This window comes from Numida meleagris, chromosome 16 (assembly GCF_002078875.1).
Source record: "Numida meleagris isolate 19003 breed g44 Domestic line chromosome 16, NumMel1.0, whole genome shotgun sequence".
NCBI classification, from domain to species: Eukaryota; Metazoa; Chordata; class Aves; order Galliformes; family Numididae; genus Numida; species Numida meleagris.
The window spans coordinates 3,295,866-3,316,647 of NC_034424.1; positions in this window are offsets into that span (position 1 = coordinate 3,295,866).

The window sequence follows — 20,782 nt, forward strand, 5'->3', positions numbered from 1 at the left end:
GAAGTGGCTTTCAATTGGCTCTATTACCAGAGAGATGTGCATACAGCAACGACCATTAAAATGCACCGTGTATTTACAATATACACAGCGACTTCACGCCCAGCACATCGCCAACCAGACTGCCAGCAAGTGGAGAAGAAAGTCGGAGCTGCGGCGCAATCCCAGGGCCACGTTTCACTCTGCAAGAGTCCCGTCAGCATCAATATCTCCACTAAAGAGCTGAGAAAGGTTTTTATATTCCGAAGGAGGTACCACAGAATTAATTTTTTTTTTCGAAGCTGCGGTGCAGAAGTGCTGGTCTGCAGCCATGCGGTGTCTGCCTGCGGCTGCGGCCGCGTTGCTCGTGCTGTGCTTTGGTTGGCTCTCAGGAGCCAGGCAGGAGACAGCTTTTGCTGGGGGGAGGTGGCTGGTGCCTCTTCCTGGATTGCCCTGCACAGGGAAGCAGTCCCTGGGCTCGGTTTGGAAGGACCTGGGCTAGCAACAGGAGATTACAGTCAGGAGGCTGTGCAAATGGCCTTCAGAACCAAAGGCCTTTGAGCATTTGGGGTCGAGGTCCAGCCAGAACAGTTGCTTTACAAATAGCCCAGTGGGAAGGTGGGCCGGTGCCCATCACCAGTGCTGGGCCACTTGCTGCTCTTCCTGCCCCGTGGTGACACCCTGCAGCCACCACCTCTTACAGCTCACCCTGCCACCCCTCTCCAAGCATCCCCGCGGGCAGAGGGAGGCAGGGACAGCCTGAGTGAGTGCCTTCCAGAGCAGGGGAGACCCCACAGACAACTGGAAGGCGACCAACTGCTGGAGCCAAGGGAGGTGAGGCTTTTGCTGGAACAGACGGCAGCAGGAATGCTGCACGCTGCTGTTCCCCTCCCTCCCACACCGCCAGTCCATCACTGCCTGCCCTCAGACACCGTGAGCAATAGCAGCCTCCGGCACGGCTCCCCTCCTTCCCAAGATGAAAGAAACTTTAAATGCACGTAACTCTTGCACTCTACTTAATTAATCAGGGTTGTTGGCTTTTTTTTTTTTTTTGCATTACAAGTGAAACTTCTTTGATGCATGAAATATTAAGGAGCAGTCAAGGGAGGGGAAGGAGAGGGCTGTGGGGGGAGGGGGCCAGGAGTGAGTTTTGCTGCCTGGAGATGGATGGGCAGAGGGACAGAGGCTGCCCTGCCTGCAGTGAGGCTTTGCAGGATGCTCTGTCCAGGCAGAGAGATACCAGTGAGAAAGGGGCTCTCCCTGCATTTCTTGCCTCTCTGACAACAGTTTTTAATTCTACGTTCAGGCCCTGTGCGCTCATCCAGGTTGGCTCACACAGGCACTGGAAGGGGACAGCGCCTCATTAAACTTCCATGAAAAATAATCTCTGGTTGATTCATTGTTTTTTATCTCGTGACGGCTGCGAGAGAGCGAAGTGAAACGTTTCTTTGGGAAAAAAAAAATAATAAAATAATAAAAGACAGCTCCGTTCAGGAAGAGCCAGCGTGGCTTTTAGTCAGATGAGGCTCTCCCCAAGGATGCGTGAGTAGTTATCTGTGTTACTGGTTGGCAAGTGCCATTCCCACACTGAGCTATGGAGGAGAGAAAGCAGAAATCTGCACACGTCAGTGTGGATATCGCAGCAGCTCTTGACAGGGCACAGTGAGAACTCGCTGCCACAGCGCTGGTGTACAGCAGAGACACTCTGCTCTTGAAGAACACCAACAAAAGCCCTTTGATCCCAAAGCACCACGCTGTCAGCCACCTGGCAGGTCTGCCCAAAAGCGCAAAGTAAAATCCCAGTGAGCACTTGGTAGGACAAGAGGAAATGGTTTCAAATTCAGAGAGGGGAGATTTAGACTGGATATAAGAAAGAAGTTTTCTACAATAAGAGCAGTGAGGCACTGGCACAGGTTGCCCAGAGAGGTGATGGATGCCCCATCCCTGCAGACAGATCAGGCTGTTGGGGCTCTGAGCACCTGGTGGAGCTGTGGGTGTCCCTGTTCATTGCAGGGAGTGGGACCAGATGGCCTTTGAGGGTCCCTTCCAACTCAAATGATTCTATGAGTCAATGATGCCAATGGCCAACCCAATGGGCAACCCAATGGAGCCAGCTGCTGGCCATCCCCAGCCCACTGCTACGTAGCAGTTTCTCCATAAACAAATGGCGATGGTGCAGCCTGCACTAGCTGTATAAAGGGTAATAAATGAATAAATGGGTTAATTATATCCACCACAGAATTTAATTAGACCATCTCTGTTCACTCTGCTTCAGCCAGAATCTCAATTATAAATCTTTATTTTCAAGGTTTTACAGCTTGGACATAAAAACTTGCTCTGGGCTCAGACATGACACACAAGGTCTGCTGTTCAGGGACTGCTCTAGTTCTTTTTTTTTTTTTTTTTTTTAACCAATCTTTTTAAAAAAGGTCAGGCTGGGGGACCAGATGGCTGGAGGGGAAGGTAATGAAGACACAGGGCTTTTCTGCAAGAGATGGCTGGCTGAAAGCAGGCGGCTTCACAGCGCCCAGGCATTATTACAGTCTGTGGGTGAAACCACGCTCAACTCACCTGTCCCTGCCAGGTGCGAGCCCTCACTGCCAAATTGACCCAACGCTCCGCTAATTGGCATCCCAGCACCCACAGCAGAGAGCAGGGGCTGCAGGGCTGGGGCAAGGCATCCCCCAGGCACAGCGGGGTAGTGCAGGGGGAACTCACACAGCTGCTCCAGGAATGCGCCCTGGGGCTGCCAGGTGTGTGCTCACTGCTTCCCCCAGCACCTGGAGCACCACACCTGCCCCTGCCTCCTCCCTCCAGCGCTCTGCTCCCAGGAGAGGCTGCAGAGAGGGCTGGAAAAAGTAGAAGGCAAATAAAGAAGCACGGCACTTCTCAATTGTTGTGATTCTGAAGGTAATTTAGGGCCGGCCTCCCGCTTTCTGGAGCTGACAGTATTGAAATCCAGTACTTCTGTCTCGTTAAATGCGCGCTGAAATATTCTGATCATTCCAAAATGTCAATAGTGTTACAGCAAAAACAGAAAACATGTTTACCAGCAGCAGAACCGCACAATCTCAGGTCACATCCTCGTTCGGTCTGAGGCATGTTCTTTGTTTCCTCATTGAGTTAATGGGTTGATTTGCTTTCCCTGCCCTATGCCAAAGCCTCCACCTCCCCCTGCATGGAAGCAGCGCCGAGGACCTCACTGCTAATACCCATCCTGGCAAGGCACTGCCTTCATATCTGCTCCTCTTCCAAAGTTTGGCCACCCTGGCACATCAGCTCCCCCCTCAAGCCCAGTACATCTGCACATAATGTGTCCTAAATACACAGCCACTTCATAAACTAGAACAAATCTATCTGGTAAGTCAGACTCCAGCAGAGCTGAATGCATATTTAACCAGCAGATCACAACAGATTATTGTCTGGTTGGTGCACCATGTAATTTAACCCTTTGAAAACGTTGGCGTGCATCCGCCGGCCAAATCACCGCTCAGAAGGCGATGATCGATGGAATGAATTACCGGTAATAAAGAAAAAGATATATGGGATGGATTAATCAAATCATAAATTTCTTAAATCCCTATGGCAGTCCATAAATCAGTTTGGGCTCCCTGTTTCTGGCCCTCGTTCAGTGTATAATGCAGAGTGCAGATGACCTACATGAACGGGGATTTTTAGGCGCTCAGTTGGACACACCCTGGGTAAAACAGTGAACACCATTTCTAAAGCTGTCACATTTGTGTATTTCAGGTTGTACCATTGAAAAGGTGCTTTTGGGAAGGCAAAGAGTACATGTCCTTGTACCAAGGGTTAAACCAGACCCAGGGCAGATGTGGCACGGCCTGGATCAGCTGTAGCTTACTGAGACAGGGCTCGAAGCATAGGAAACGACCCTAGGGAAGCCTAGCAGCCATCCTGATTGTTTAGGTTTTTACCCCATTTTTTGTGTTCAGAGCAGTTGGAAGGCCTGGAGCAGAACACACTGCTGGGACCACAGCAATCAGCAGCCACTCTGCCGCTGAGGTTCTGCAGGATCTGTGGTCACACTCCATCCAGGCTGATGGGAGGGAAACACGTGACTGAGGGGAGCAGAATCTCAGCCCTATTGTTATTTTCATTAGGAGCCTGGAATCAGCCCTTTACACCAACACCAGCTCAGACTGACCCTTGCTGTCAGCCCGTTTGTTCCCAGCACAATTCCCCAGCCCCTGCACTTATTAAACTTGTGCTGGTTTTATGTGCAGGATGGAAATCTCTGACAAGGCTTCTGCCATTCCTAATCCTCGCTTGAGCCCTGTCTCTAACAGCAGCCCTTGCCTTGGGAACTCTGCTGCCCCAATCAAGCCAGCGTTAATGAGCGTGCCATTGTACCAGCTACGTGGCCTGGGAAGGTCTCTGCTGCTTCAGTGTGAGGTCCGAAAATAAGAGCAGCAGCGTGCTTGGAGTGAGCCCAAACATCAATGCTTGTCTACCAGAGGGAGCAGCAGGCTTTAGAAGTTCGATTTCTTTTTGACTGTCCACCAGAGACATGAAACAAGGAGATTAAATACCCGGAATAAACACCCATAAATAAAACTGACTATTTAAGCCCACCAAAGCCAGGACATCAGTCACAAAGGCTCCCGCTCGCCTCCAAGCCCAGCACAGAAGTGTCTCTGATTTTGTTTACAGCTGCACAGGACAACATCAGAGCATCCACCTCCCTTTGAACCTGGCTGCTGCTCGGCAGAGATCCTGCTCCGACACCAATTATCAAAGCGCTGCCTTGGCCAAGGGACTGCAGCTGGGGATTGTTGTTCCCTTCTTCCTCATCCTTTCTCCAGAAGAAAGCGAAAATCACCACAAACGAACAAAGCACCAAAAAAAAAAAAAAAAAAAGCCTGTTTGCTTAAAAAAAAACATTGGCAAAGCTGAACCTGAGCTGTAGTGGGAGAGGGTTAAACTCAGCTGCTCTTGATGCGGAGGCAGGCAGAGGGGCTACAGCAGGAGCTCGCAGGCTGCGTGCCTGGCAGCGGATGCCCTCTGTTGGCATCTTGCAGCAATATGATTAGCACCACGAGCTGGCTGCTCCCAATCGCTGTCATTTGCTCATTGTTTGTCCTGGGCCATGCGGAACAGCCCTCGGTGCAGGGCCCGAGCTGCGAGCACGAAGTAAAGAATGGCAGCCCCTGCTCCGGTGAGCCCGCACCCCGCGTGCAGGAGGGAATATTTGCACACTCTTTGTGGCACAGCAATGCAAACACGGTCTGCAGGACTCTTCCTCTGCTCTCGTTCTGTCTGGGAGCTGTGCTGAGGCGCTCATGGCTCAGTTTCTGCAGGTGTGTGCCCCACTGAGGGATGCAGCAGCTTCCCCCAGGGAGCAGCTCCGCATGCAGCTCCAGGAGGAACCTCTGAGTTACAGATGAGCAAAGGGAGCAGGGACGCACAAATAGTGGTCTTGCTGCAAGCGTTGATAATGATTTTGCAGACCATGGGTTTCTCCTCCAAAATTGATTCCTTTAAGAGCATACGTTAAAAAAAAAGGTACTAATTACCTTATAACTGCTGCTGCTAGAGTTGGTGCTTAAGCATAGGCCAGCAAGCTGAGAGGCTGCTTCCCCAGGTGCTACTCCGTGCACCGCAGACAGCAAGGTCAGCATGTGCCTCCTGGCAGACCGGAGGATGAGCACAGCTCAGGGGGCCTGGGCAGGAGCACATTTAGCAGGGAAGGTTCATGGCACCATGCTGCACCTTCTAAACGATCTGGAGATCGCCGTGACAGGTGCCACAGGGCATGTCCCTCCATGGAGAAGGACTGCGGATAGAGGCAGTTTGCAGAGCTCACACCAGCTTGCAGCACTGACCCGCACCTCGTGGAGATGCCACCAGGAGCCCCAGGGGTGGTGATCCCACCACACCAGAGCAGTGGTAGCTGCTGAGAGGCCAAAGCACCAGGGAGGTCTGCAGGAACAAGGCAGGGCCAAGCCCCAGCCAGGAGAACCTGACTCAAAAGGATAGCACACCACAAAGGGACTGGAGACAGCCCCCATTCATATGCAGAAAGAGCACAGCAAGTCATCTAGGCTTAAATACAGCCCATCAAGGCTGAGACAGGTGGGACTAATTAGGGCTCATTAGGGCTCTCCTGGCCTGACAGCCTTTCCCAGGTGCAGGGGGAAGGAACGTGTCAGCAGGTGGGACTAGAAATGATGTCTCCTGTTGCTGGGCTCTGTCTCAGAAGCAGCTAGAAGCAAGCTGTACATGGAAGGTCTCATCTTCAAAATTGCCTTTCGTAGCAGTCCGAAGGGGCAGTGCTGCTATTCACCCCGTTCTCAAAACTTCCCTCAGTAGAGAGCAAGCACAACTATGTGTGTGATTGACTTGTGGTTATTTTATTGCCAAAGGAAGCAAAGAAAACTCTGAACCAAAGGAGATCATAAGCAATAAATGACGATTATTCCAGTTACAGTCTCCTTCGTATGTCTCTCTGAGGAGACTTTAGAACAGAGATTATATGGTAAGAGTGGATTTACGCTTGGAGGGGATCTAAGTGCCTTTTTCCTGCAACGGGCTGGAATCTTGTTTTAATGGTAGATAAAAAACAAGGTGCAGAGAGGGCTCATCTGTGTGTGTGGGGGGGAGTCTCGTAAATCCTATTTGGTATATCAGGGATAATCTAAACAGCTGGTAATAAGAAACAGGAATAATCTTAAGTAAACCCTGTGAAGCCAGTGCAAATATTTAAGTCACTTATTCAAAGGGAGCCATAGCAAGATCTGCCTTAAGAAAGACAGATCAAAGAGTATGGAAGTTCTTACATCTGAATACAATCGCGCCATCCCGCTCCGTGACCCAAATTCAGACGGGCTCTCAATTTCTGGGAGATGCATTCTAACCAATTTGGTGTCTGGTGGGGAAGCTGTCAACATCGTGGGTTCTGAGGGCACTTCGGCACCCTTTAAATCATCTCAAAAACACAAGTGAAACATTGTGGTGTTGGTATTTCATGGCTCCATCTTACCCGGCCCACCCTTGGGCAAAGCAGAGGGTAATGGGCACAGCTCTGAGCTCCGTGTGGAGATTCAGACCCCACCTCATAGAATCATAGAATCATAGAATTAGCTAGGTTGGAAAAGACCTACACGGTCATCCAGTCCAACCATCCACCTACCACCAATAACCCCACTAAACCATGTCTCTCAACACTGCACCTAAATGTTTCTTGAACACCTCCAGGGTCAGTGACTCCACCACCTCCCTGGGCAGCCCGTTCCAGCGCCTGACCACTCTTTCAGAAAAGTAGTATTTCCTAATGTCCAGCCTAAATCTCCCCTGACACAACGTGAGGCCATTCCCCCTCATCCTGTCACTAGCTACAAGAGAGAAGAGGCCGACCCCCAGCTCACTCCAACCTCCCTTCAGGAGTTATAGAGAGCGATAAGGTCTCCCCTGAGCCTCCTCTTCTCCAGACTGAACAATCCCAGCTCCCTCAGCTGCTCCTCATAAGGCCTGTGCTCCAGACCCCTCACAGCTTCGTCTCCCTCCTCTGAACACGCTCCAGGGCCTCAATGTCTTTCTTGCAGTGAGGGGCCCAACACTGGACACAGCACTCGAGGTGTGGCCTCACCAGTGCTGAGTACACCTCACCACTCTGCTCCGTGGAAGGGCCAGCTGATGGCTGCCATCCCTTCACCTCATGGAAGGACCTGGTGAGGTCTTCAGCTCACATCTAGGCCATCCACAGAACGCGCTTCTTATTGCCTTTGTTCCGCAGTGGGGAACTCTCAGAGCCTCTGATGAGTTTCTCTTTTGTTCACTCAGATTTCTGAGTCACCCTTTCAGTTTCCTCAAGGCTGAAATTCCGCTTCCAATAAGTCCAAGCACCCTTACTTTTATGTACACAACCTTCCCAGTTCTCAAAACAGCCTTCTTAATTTAATTAATTCTTAAAGATTGCCTTTAAAACTCGAGCAGTCATTAAAGACGTTATTGTCCTTTTTTTTTTCTTAACAACCTTTCGTGAGGTGCCTCTTGACAGATAACTAATTCCCCAATTAATATAAATATTCCATGCTTCAGCTCCCGCTGAAGTAGTAACCAACTGCAGCATCACCTGACCTTGCTGTGTTGCACACAAAGCATCTCGCTCGTCGTGTAGCAAATGCAACGGGGAAGTCATTTTGCACAGATGCACAATCCTTGCCCTGCGCATCTCCGGAGAAGCTTGTCATTGCCAGCAATCAGAGAATCAACCATGCTTTGCAGCAACAAGAGGAAACACGGGTTGAACAGGAGTGGCAAGCGTCTCCCTATATTCCCGTCCTCTCTTTGCTTTTGTTTGAGGTCTTGAAAGTGCTCGTAGAAGAAATCGCTCTCAGTAGGAATAATGCATCGCCTCTTCGGGCTGATTGAGAGTAGGCATTTCATCCTACTGGGAAACAATAATGAAAAAAGCCTGGTTTTCACCAAATGCCTTATGAATCTCCTAACACATTTCTCTTTTTTCCTAAATCTCACAAAAGGTTTATGTGTTTTTTTTGCATTAAAACTCGTGTCTGTTCTACACTACCACCCTATATAACATTTTTTTTCTCTCTGATGAAACGCTCTTGTTCGCTGTTGTGTGTTGACCAAATGGTTTCTGGCTTTACAATCTGTCACTGGTTCTACATTTACAGCTTGCAATTAAGGACTTTGATTAAATATTTTGCACAGAGCTGCTTGTTCCAATAGCCAATCCTTATATATTTTCCAAAACACGGCAAAAAAGATAAGAGTACTGGAAATTAAACAAAGATTGAAGTTATAAAAACAGCCTTTAGAGTCTGGATAAATGCACACCGTGCTTTATAGCCGGGGATGTTATCTCTTTTGGTACTCTGGCTTGCCCTTGGGTGGCAGGAAGCAGAGTCTTTCCTGGATTTCTATAAATGAGGCTGAAAGTCTTCTTCGGTAAAGCACGTACACAGCATGGGCATGCAGGATATTTTTAAAACGGTGTTTTTCTAAGGAAACAAACGGTGCCAAAAGCTGTTTTTTTTCCATCAGTATGGACACGGTCCCCTTCACACAGAGGCCTCCATGCCCTTCTCACCCTTATGCCGGGCTGTGCTCCCCACAGGTTTCTCCCAGCCTGGCTCCACCGCCCTCCCTGGAGCAGCACTGTGCAGTGTTCCGCGCTCCCTTGACATGAACCATTTCCCTGGGACGGCTCTTGGAAGCAGCACAGGGCTGGCACGAGGCCTGCAGAGCACTGAGAGCCTCTCTCTGCTCCTCTCCTGGGCTCCTGCCCACTCGGAGTAGCTGTTACAGGCCCCTATTTCTCTATCAAACCGTGATTCTGTAAAGGAAAGGGAAGATAATTTCTCTCCCCTGATACACTGATTGAGTAGGGCATCCCGGCTGGATTGGCTGTGTAGGCTGCTTGCTGCTGAAGGTTTCTCTATGGAGACTGTGGGCCTATATGGGGTGGGACGAAAGGATTTTCCCTGCTAGCTGCTTTCCTCATGCTGGTGGAGATGCCACTTTGGGGCTTTCTGCAGAATTGTCATCTCTTGTGCCTCCTCACCTCCTGTAGAATCACAGAATCACTAAGGCTGGAAAAGTCCTCTAAGATCCCCAAGGCCAACCCCAACCCATCCCCACCATGCCTGCATCCCTGTGCCACATCTCCACGTTTCCTGAACAGCTCAGCACAGTGCTGCACGTCACTGCTCGGTGACACCGTGTGACACTCCGTGACCGAGTGTCCCCTCTGACACTGCTCCCCCCGCACACCTGAACAAGCAGCAGGAGGCATTTTACAGAATGAAAAATGTCAAGTTAAGCATTTCCCCAGCCTCTCTGCTATCCCTTCGCAGTGCAGTAGCAGATGCTGGGGGCCATGCAGGGCACTTTCCATTGATGCAGAGCTGGGGTATATCCTAAGCGTGGCTCGCTTTATTTACACCCACTCACCAGTCCTCAAATAAATCCGGAAATTTCTTCTTCCAGGGTTCCCTGAGCTGCCCTTCTCAGGCATGAGCTTTGGCTGGAGCCTTCACTCCAGTCCAAGATCCAGGCGGAAAGGAAATTGCCATGAATTTCTCCTTGCAAAACTGGCTCTACAGGCAAGCCTTGCACTACCCTAACTTCCCTTCTCTTCTAGACTACCTTTTTCCTTGCAAACAATTTCTCCCACCTCTCATCCCTGGAGGCACTCAAGGCCGGGTTGGATGGACAGCCTGACCTAGTGGCTGGCAACCCTGCCCATGGCAGAGGGTTTGGAACTACACGATCTTTAATGTCCCTTTCAACCTAAGCCATTCTATGATTCATTACTCCTGTTGCTTCCCTTGATCTCTGTCCAGTTGTCCCACCTCTTCCTTCCCACGTGATAACCCCTCTGGCCACGGAGCTACAGTTCAGCATCCCCTTGGACTGTGCACGTCCTAAATCACCTGCCATTTTTTACAACCTGGATGATGTTTGCTATTTTTGTAGCAGCTTGATATCACTGGCTTACATTCCTTTTGTGGAACAGAGTAAGCCCCAGTTCTCGTTCTGTTGAACTAAAGCCCAGCTTGCTTACACAGTCTATCATCCCCAGGCTGCCCCAGCTGAATTTCAACCTCTTATTTTTCAGTTCATTTCTCCAATCTGTCATGGAGGTGTTTGAAAAAGGACGCCCTTGATAAATCCGTAGTCAGAGACTCCTCTCCTTGACACCCTCTAGATACCTGCAAATGGTATATTCGTGTCTTTTTTCAGGATTTTTCAGGGATTCAAGTTAAATTGATGGGTCTATAGCTCCCCATCCCTGCTCACTTTCCCAGTACTTCTCTAAGTTGTGCATTTTTTGTCCTTTTTCAATCTTCTGACGCTTCCAGAGATAACCCCTAATGACTCTGAGATTGCCACAGCCAGTTCTGCAAGTATCCATGGCTTCAATTCACCAGGTCTGGAATAATCTTCCCAGAAGGGTTTTCCTCCTTGCTTCTGTCAGTCAGCAGCTGGCTTATCACCAGGAACAGAAGGGATTATATTCCTTGTAAGCATTTTATCCGCTTATCTATGGATGTTCATTATCTGTCTATCACTCTCTGAATCCTCTGGAGCCCTTGCCCTCTGTGGTTGGTTTGTAGCACTGAGTTCCACTAGTCAGCTTCATCTGCCCATTCAAATTTCAGTGCAATCAGAGCCACGCTCCTCTCACAGTGGAGGATGAGCAGCAATGGTCACGAGTAGTAAAGAGAAATTTTGGCTAGATGTGAAAATCCCAAGGCTCTTTCCGGCTGCCCAGAGCAGGGATGGGTGGGATGGGATGGGCATAAAAATATCCTATGAGGATACCAAAGGATAAAACCTCATTCTTTAGTTTTTCCTCAGCGTTTCCCCAGTGAAGCATAACCAAACCCAGTCAGAGTGGAATCCCATGCTGCCTGAGCTACAGCCTCTGTGCAGGCTGGAGCATGCCTGTAGCCAGCTCCTTTCCACCACCCATGGGTACACATCCCCACGAAACCACCAGTTTTACCCTTGCCTGAGATGTCTTTGCCTTAGAAACAGATGCCTATATGCCTTTCATCTTTAAGAATCATAGAAAATGGGCCAAGATAAGGGAGAGGCTCTGGGTAGATCTGGGCAGGATATGGCTCCTCCATCCAGCCAAGCTGGTTACAGCTTAAATTTCATCCCATTCTGAACTTGAGATGATTAAGACATCATGACATCTTGTCCTCTCCAATCACCCAGTTGTTGGGTCTCTGGGGGCACATGAAGGGCCCGAGGTTCCAATGCCTGCTCTTGACCAAACGCCCATGCAGTGCAATGAGCACCAGGCACTCAGCGGTCCCGGGTGACCTGCTGCTCTCCTGATGTCTCTTTCCAATACAAGGGTTTAACCACCGGTCCCTCTTGGCACTGCTGCACCACCTCATCAGGGCCTGATGCTCTCTGGGGAGGTTTGTTTTTTGAGCTATTGGCTTTACTCTAATTAAAAAAAAAAAAAAAGAAGAAGAAGAAGAAGAAGGGGGGTGGGGAGAGGGAGAGAGAATGGGGAAGAGAAAAGAAAAGCACATTTATTTGAAAAACTCCAGCCTGGCTTTCGTTGCTGGAGAAGAGCTCTGTCTCACACAATGGAGCCTGCTTTCTCCTCATGTGAACTGCTCTCAGCTTGCTCAACAATAGAAGATCAAAACCCGTGTAAGAAGTGATTTCTAAGTATCTGAGCATCTTAATGGGAAATTCTCCAGCAATTGCTTGGCTACTTTTATCTGCAATTAGATATTAAAATTCCAAACCGGAGTATTTTCCAGGTGAAAATGTAAAATACAATGACGTCTTCTCATCTAGCTTTGCTGTTTCCCCCCACCCCATGCATAACATTTGCTTTTTTTCGCCCTTTATCAGCCCGATCAGGGACCCGATGAGGAACACAAGCGAGAGAAATGCCCACGAAGGGCTGCAGGGAGAGATAATAAGAGGATCTTTGCACTCCAGCATTGCTTGCCTGGCCTCTTATTGACAGAGCCTCCAAGATACTCAAAGATAGCCTTGCTGCAAGTTACATTACCTTGAGATTTATTTTGGTGCCACAGAAAAGTGAGGAGGGCGAGGGCAGGGGGAGGGTGGAGGGGGCTGGAAATGTTGAAGTGGGGAAAGCGATTATAACCAGAATTTCTTTTTAATGCAAAAATCTTTAGCCCGACAAAGGATCCATCTCTGGGAGAGGCTTTTCACCATCTGATCCCCCACCCCTTTGCATCAGAGCCTTGCAGAATGTACTTGGAAGAGCGGTGAGTTCGTTTTAACCGATAGCATTCAGCGCTTTTTACTGTGCTATTCATCCATATGACAAAGCTGAGAGGGGAGCCCATACCTCTTCCTGACTTTTTATTGCTTTTCAGCCCAGTGGGAACCGGTCGACATGAAAAAAAAAAGTGGTTTAACCGCAAAATATGTTTAAGCTGCTTTTTTTCTTTCTTGCTTGCTTGCTTTTTTTTGCATGTCAGACAGAAGGAGGAAGGAGACCAAACAGTCACAGCGCAGCCATCGGAAAAACAAACCCGAAATCAACCAAAACGCTGGAGCGTGCGAGCCTGGAGGTTTGGAGATGGAGAGAGGTGATGGTGGCCTTCAAGTGCGGGGACCTTCGTGCTGTGTGACAAGAGATAAGATAGAGAATCATTGCTGTGTGGCTTAACAGAAGCTGCCGGGAGGCTCAGAGAGAGGTTGGAACAGATCTCTGAGATTGTCTTCTCCAACCCCAACCCATCCCACGTCCCCCAGTGCCACATCTCCACGTTCCTTGAACACCTCCATGGACAGTGACCCCAGCACCCCTGGGCAGCCCATGCCAGTGCCCAGCTGCTCTTTTGAAGAGGTTTTTCCCAATATCCAACATGACCTCTCCTGGCACAACCTAAGGCCAGAGCGAAGCGTCATGTGATTTACTCTGGAAGTAATTTTTTTTTTCATCTATATTCCAACTTCTACTTTTTCTAAATTAGAAATGAAAAGAACCCTATGCTTAGCAGAACTATTGCCGAAGCGTGTCACACCAGCAAGAAGTAGCAGTGAAACAGTATTTACACGTCCCAAAATGTTTCTTTCTTCCTTTTTTTCCCTTTTCTTTTTTTTTTTTTTTTTGAAGCTAACCCTGCTCACTGACCTGCAACACAAGCATTTAATTACCTCTTTGAAAAAAAAAGAAATCTTCACATTTTATCAAAGAAATAAGAAAAGATCATTTCTAATTTGGGGATGCTGCTCTGTGAAGCAAATGGAGTTTTCTCAGCTCTTTGTCAGTGCATCCCCACGAGGTTTGCGGGGCTGCAGCATCCCCTCTCCATGCCCCCATCTTCAGAAGCTGGGCTTACAGCAGTGAGCTCCTCACACCAAAATCTGCCTCTGAAAGAAATCAGCAGAGACTTTCACAACAAGCAGTGCTCCCAGCTCCAAACAACACGACTTTCCTCCCCAGCCGCACTGTCTGCTGGAGAAGTCTTTTAAGAGTTTCTTTTGCTCATAACCTCTTCTGATGAAGTGAATCTCTCCAGCTGAGCCCAGCCTGGCTTCAATCTCCCTTGTGCCAGATGAGCACGTTAACTCCTTCTCCACCAGGAACACGGCCCAGCCCTCCCAACGTGCAGGCCAGGGGCTGTGGTTGGTGCTGCAGTTGCTTAGGTGGGCTCAAGGCACTTTGTATCAAAAGCAAGAAAAGATCGGGCTTCTGCCATTCCAACTCCTGTAATTTGCAGGCTACTGCAACACAAGCTGAAATTGGTAAGAGAAAGGACTCCTGCTCCAGCTGCACCGATGCCCATCTGGGTGGTGTAGCACTAATTCAGCTCCATCTACAGCAGCTGTGGTCCTTCCAAGGACTGCAGCACAGTCCGCTGCTGGATGGATGCCGTGGAGGTGCTTCTCCGTGGTTGCCGTCCTCTGGCTAGCTGGTTGCTCTTGGCTTCAGAGATGGAATGGCAGCCGGGCAGTGACTGGGCACTGGAACAGCAATTGCTGACTGCAATGGGCTGCCCAGGGAGGTGGTGGAGTCACCGTCCCTGGAGGTGTTCAAGAGCCATGGAGATGTGGCACTGAGGGACGCGGTCAGTGGGCAGTAATGGTGGTAGGTGGATGGTTGGACTGGAGGATCTTGGAGGTCTTTTCCAAGCTTAATGATTCTACCATTCTATGACTGCTGCCCACTGCTCTGCAAAGGTATTGGGAATTAATGTAGGGAATGGAGGTCTATCAGCACCACATGGATTCCTCCATCCTTGGGTGGTGAGTGGGCAAGAGTTGACCCACCGGGTCTATAGGGAAGAACTGCTTACTCAGCTTAAATATGGTCAGAGCAAGCTGTGTAATGCGTGCTAACTGATGGGATGTCAGGTGAGCCTTGGTACGAAGAATGAATGAATGTCTTTGGCTCAGAATACAGGAGAGGCTGCATGGTGGAAGAAAAGGTCTCATGCAGCTTGACAGTCCATGAGCAGCTCCAGCTGAAAGTTTCACATGCTGAGTTTCTTTTTTGGCATAAGACCAAGTGATCGTTCCCTGAAGCTGTCTGCAAAAGTGCTATAGGATTTAATGGGAATGCACTTGATGGCGTTTCATAGAAAATTAACAGAGCTTATTGAATCTCATTCCAAAACCCATAGAGTGCAACAGCAAGGAGTGATTTTCTGACAGTCTCAAGGAGAATTACAGACTCCTCACAAAGGCTCTTGCTCCCAGACCTCTCATCCTGTGTCCTCTTGTTGCTAAGCCTTCTTCCCCCTGGAAAGACCTCAAAACAAGATGTCATTTCCCCAAAAACCATCTCAGTTCAGCTCCAGTTCAGCCATTCCCCACAGCTCCTTCCTTCTCCTTGCTGGTCTTTGCTAAGTTCCATGGTGACTGCTCTCTTGAGGACATGCCATTCTTCCTTCTTTTCCCCCATAAGTCACCAAAATAGGAAGTGATCCTGCCTCTTGCTATCTCCTGGCTCCAGGACTTTGTAGGGACCAATAGTAAATCCCAAAACAGAGACAGCACGCATGGAAAAGCATTTGGACACAGCCTTGGTGCCAGCAGTATCTGAATAACCAAAGGGGCTGTTTTAGGGCAGACAGGTTCTTCTGACAGATAACTTTCTGATGTCTCCATGTCCCTTTGGCCATGCTGCCTTTTTCCAGTAGCATCCAGGAGAGTTAAGAGAAGCTCATCCAAGGTCTTCAGCTGAGAGGGAGTTATTGATTTGTTTATTTTTTACAGACAGCCATCAAAAAGCATTTGGCTCTCGTTAAAGCAGAGCTGTGGCAGCCTGGTTGGTGGGGAGGGGATGTGGGCAGGGCCAGGCTGGGCAGCGCTGCTCTGTGTTCCATCCCAGAATTGCAGGAACCCAATTACAGATATTACCATGGGTGCACGTATGGAGGGAAGGGCTGCTCTGCTTTGAGTGATGCTGAGTGGCCAGGCCTTTCTCTGACGCCCACAAGCATTGCTCTCTGGCCAACATTTCTACAAAGCTGGCCAAGTACAGCAAGATCCTCCGGGGGTTCTTCATTCTTGTGGGGGAAAAATACCAACCCTCCCACTCCCAGACTGGGCAACAACAGTAAACGAAGAGTAAATTGTTCAGAGAAGATCTATATTGGCTCAGCAACCTGCTCAGGAACTTTCTTCCTAATGCCTTTTCCCCGACGCAGGCAGCGCTGCTCCAGCCTGCTTCCTAATGACCAGCATTAGTTTGCATTAGATGGATTTGTGATGATTTCTTTCTGCCTGGCTGCTAAGCCTGCAAGCAATTCAAATGAAGTTCGCTCCCCGTGCCCCATCTGGCAGCAGCAGATCCCCCATCGCCGTGTGCTGCCTTCTCAGCTGCCCTCCCTCTCGTGCATCCGACGGTGGCTGATCTGTCTGCATTTTGCAGGCCCACGGTGCTGCACGGACACCCGCTGGGGCTCATTGCATCCCAGCCTCAGCCATTTCCCACAGCTCGTTCTTGGGGACTTGGTGGAAGTGGGTAGGGGAGAAGGAAATTGGTATTCAAGTGCTCTGCGCCGCGGCTGTTTGCAGCAGCAGGGAGCGACGGTGCTGCAGCTCCCTGCTGGAGTGGTACCTGCAGCAGTGGGGATGGAAGGGAAGATGTGGGGTTCCTTGGGGGGCAGCTCTGGCCCCAGCCCTGGCCCCCACCTTTCCATCTGGAGTAGACAGAAGGGCTCGGAACAGTTCCTGCTTGTTCCTCATCGGATGCCAACAGCAGATCTGTGGCTGTGTGGGGGGAGCACAAGGCAGCTCATCACATTTCCCGAGTGGTTAACTCACATGTTGAAGTCCTAGCTCAGAAGCTGCTCCGTTCTGGACCAGTTTGCTCACAAGGGGCAACGCCGGGGTTCATCCTGACCACCCCCCGAGGTGTCCTGTCACCACCAGGACCCTGAAAGATGTCTGATGGCGCAGAGTTCCAACCATCCTTTCTTTTTCTGGCAGTGGAAAGAAAGCCATGGGGGGGGGGCTGGGAGAGAAGTGGCCTCAGCTCTGAGTCCCCAGTGCCCCCGAGGCAACCCCCATCTGCTCTCAGATCCATCTGACAGCTGAGGACAGCGTGGGGAGCTGCAAAGAGGTGTCATAGCTTCCCATTCCCCTCCTCATCCTCGGCGCTGGGCTAAGGACACTGCCAAGCACCGAGCAGCGGAGAACCGAGCCGAGTTGTTTTTACAGTGAAAATGACTGAAAAGTGCCTGCTGGGTCACATAAACCTGTCAAAAGAGCAGCCGGGGCTTTCTGCGAGAGGGATAATAGTTAAGGAACCTGAAATTCTGAGAAGAGGGGGTTATGAATCATCAGCAGTGTTTACAGTGCGAGCCCCCATTCCTGATTTTTCCACCTGTTTCTCCCTCCTTTGCAGGAGCAGGGGCAGACCCCAGGCGGAGCCCTATGGCGGATGGATGAGCCAAGCCCAAAACTTGGCTGTGGGGCTGCCCAGGGGGAGCATCAGGGCCCTGGGAGAGAGGGGGCTGCGATGTGAGGGAGGGGATAATGCAGGGATGGGGGAAAGAGTGCAGCATTTTGTGCTGGGCAGGTGCCAGTTGGAAATGTAAGAGCAGATCAAACACAGGCGGGTTAATGAGAGTGCCGTTCCCTGGGCCTCTGCAAAGTGGGGAGAGCAGGGACAGGCTGGACGGCAGGCACTGAATGATATTCTGTAATTAGCTGGCAAATAGAATATGATATTTAGTGTAATTGCTCGGAAGAACGTCTCGCGGCCCCGCTGCATGCATTACGCGCTGAGCGCTGCATCCCAGCTGCCACAGCAACTTTGCTTCCCTTTGTTTCCCCTTGCCTGTCATTTCTAATCACATCGTTCCAAAATTTGATTGCATCATCTCCGAGATGTAGTTGCTAGGGTAACACCACAAAGTCATTACATGCGTGAGACGAATGCGCAGCCCCCTCGGAGGACCAGGCATTTGGCCACCCCTGTGTGCCCTGATCTCTTTGGCTGCCCCTTTCCCACCAGATCTCGCCGTGGAAGAGCTGGCGAGAGGCTGCTCGGTGATTTCTGCGGGAGCAGGAGCAGCAGGGGAATGGTCATCCAAACATCTGACAAAAAGACTCTGACAAATGGAGCAACTCGGTTCGAGAAGTGGGGCGGCCAGCACAGCCACGCTGGCTTGTAAAGCCCAGGGCTGCAGTGATACCACTGCACAATGTGCCCAGAGCAGAGCTCCCTGTGCACTTTCCCTTTGTGGAGGCAGTGGCAGAACAGGCACGTGAGCATCCTCACGTGTGACTCAGGTGTGACACCGCGCTGCTAGCAGCAAGATGGAGGGCGAGCATTTGGGCAGGTGACAGCGTAACAAATCCATCCTAACGCGAGCGGTGGTAGTGGAGAGGACATCATGGAAGGCGTTTCAGCAAAGACTGGTGCAGAGTGCATGTGCATCTGGTAGAGCATCCCCCAGCTCCAGCATCCCCTCTGCTTTGCAACTGGTGCCTGGGCTAGGAAGGGGCAACCAATACAGACATAGGTGCACGCTGCTGTCAAAAGCTTGCTCTCGGCACACAGCCCATGGGTGGAGGTGTGCAGGGAACGTGGTGGTTCCTGGGTACGCCCTGTGTGCAGCAGGCTTTGCCTTCACCCCACTGCCCAACAGCATTGTAAATCCATTCTCTTCCAGTGCGAGCTGCAGTCCTGCTCTGCACACCTCAGCCTTTCAGCATCCCCTGTGCCCACAGCAAGGGCCATCTCTGCGGCACGGCCAACTCCTTCCCTTTCCACCCCACTGCTGCCTGTGGAGCCAGGACAGCCGAGCTCCCAGCCCCCAGCAGTGCGAGGCAGGGAGATGAAAGATATTGTTTTTCAGGTGGAATAGCTTCCAAAATGGTACATTTGCAGTCAAAGTGCTGTTTGGAATGCATATGAACCACTGCCTGCAGCAATAAGAAACAAAGACATTAAAGTTTCGATAGCAGTGTTTTTATTTTTAAGCAAATGAGTCAGTCTCCCCTCCAGCTCTGAGCAGGGGAGAGAGAAACTCGGGCACTGTGAGTTCAGCACACCTTAACCCCACTGGGATCCCCCTGCAGGGAAAGTTCAGGCAGCCTGCTCAGCGTAATTGTGTCTGGAAAAGGTATTTAAACCAAGGTTGCTGCTTTGATACTGCTTTGGTTGGGTGGATTTTTTGTTTGTTTCCCTGGATTTTTTATTTTTTTTTTAAGATGAGGTTTGAGGACACTCATTGCTTTCCTTTTCCTTTTCCTTTTCCTTTTCCTTTTCCTTTTCCTTTTCCTTTTCCTTTTCCTTTTCCTTTTCCTTTTCCTTTTCCTTTTCCTTTTCCTTTTCCCTTCTCCTCCTTCTCCTTTTCCTTCTCCTTTCCCCTTTCTCTTTTTCACCTTTGACCAAAGAATATTTGTAATGGTAAAAAGGAATTATCTGTGCAGCTAGAAATAAAAGACTGGTCCACCTAACCTTAAATCTGCTGCTTGTTTAAATTCATCATGCCATCTTTATTCTTCTGATCACCTCATATTTCTCCCCAGGACCTCCACCTTAGTCTGTGTCTCACACTGATGCCTTTTGAGAGTGAACTAGTGGGCTGTAATGGAGGAGATGTTATCTGGAGGACAGTCACTTCACTTGGTGCAGAAGGTGATCTCACTTTCTGTCTCTTCCTCTTCCTCCATGACCCCACTGCCTCAATGTCTATTCCCACCCCTTCTCCCAAAAGTCAGAAGAAGAAAATGAAAGCTCCGTTGTCCCTGCAGCACAAGGTGTGCCCCTGTGACCGCCAGCTCTCTGGTGACCTTTCCACCACATGCACATTTTTATAGCATATCAATAAAAGGATCTTGATGCCAAATAGAAATCAAGCAGCTGCCTCAATTGCTGGAGGGCAAAGAAACCCATTCAAAGAGTTTTTATTCTTCTTCTTATTATTATTATTATATTACACATTCAAATGAATGACTTGACCAATTTCAAGCCTCTTTCTTCTGCACACTCTTTCCAGGAACGATCCTGTGCCCAGCTGCAGAGTGGCAGCTCTGCCTTGGGGTGAGCAGGTGCTGCTGCTTGGTTGCCTTTGGATCCCTTCGCTCCCTCTGGGTTTGTCATTCTGGAGGGAGGTTGGGGAAAGAAACAAGTGGGACACCAGAAGGGCTTCTCCTCAGCCTATGTGAGCTCATGGACTATTTGAGTGCTGCTCTGACTAATATTGGCTTTGCATAATGTGATTAATGTGTGGCTTTTCAGAGCGTGTGACTAGCACCGGACTGGGCTTCAGTGCATGACCACTTTGAGGACTCTATCCGGAGACCCTCAGCTTCATTTCAGTGATCAATATTCCGACCAGAGCAGGGCTAAGCCAGCTGCACACCTCTCGCAAAGCCACATGTGCCATGCCTCATCTTTATTCTCCTTCGTGGTTCCTTGACCATTCACCTCTCCAGCAGCAATCAGCCTGCCTGGCCCTGTCATTATCCCTGCCGTAATGATGAAATAATAGCTTGCTGCCTCGAGCCTGCCATCAGGATTGCCCTGAGTGCAGATGGCCTGGTGTGCTGTCCAGGCGCGGGGACGTGCCAAGGGATGCATCCACAGTGTCGGTGGTCCAGCCCCAATGTCATTCCTCAGTGGCATTTCTGCAGAGATTTTGGGGGCAGAGATGCAAGCAGTCTGGGCTTCAGAGGCCACGGGAATATTTTTGATTGTCTTCTCATCACTGACTGCAAACTTTGTAACACTGTTAAAGGCACTTAAATGGCACTGAGCCCGAAGAGACACCTAGGTGCTGCGCTGAATGCACTGCCTGAAGGATACAGGTGTTGCAGAGCACACAAACATACAAACACAGAATCA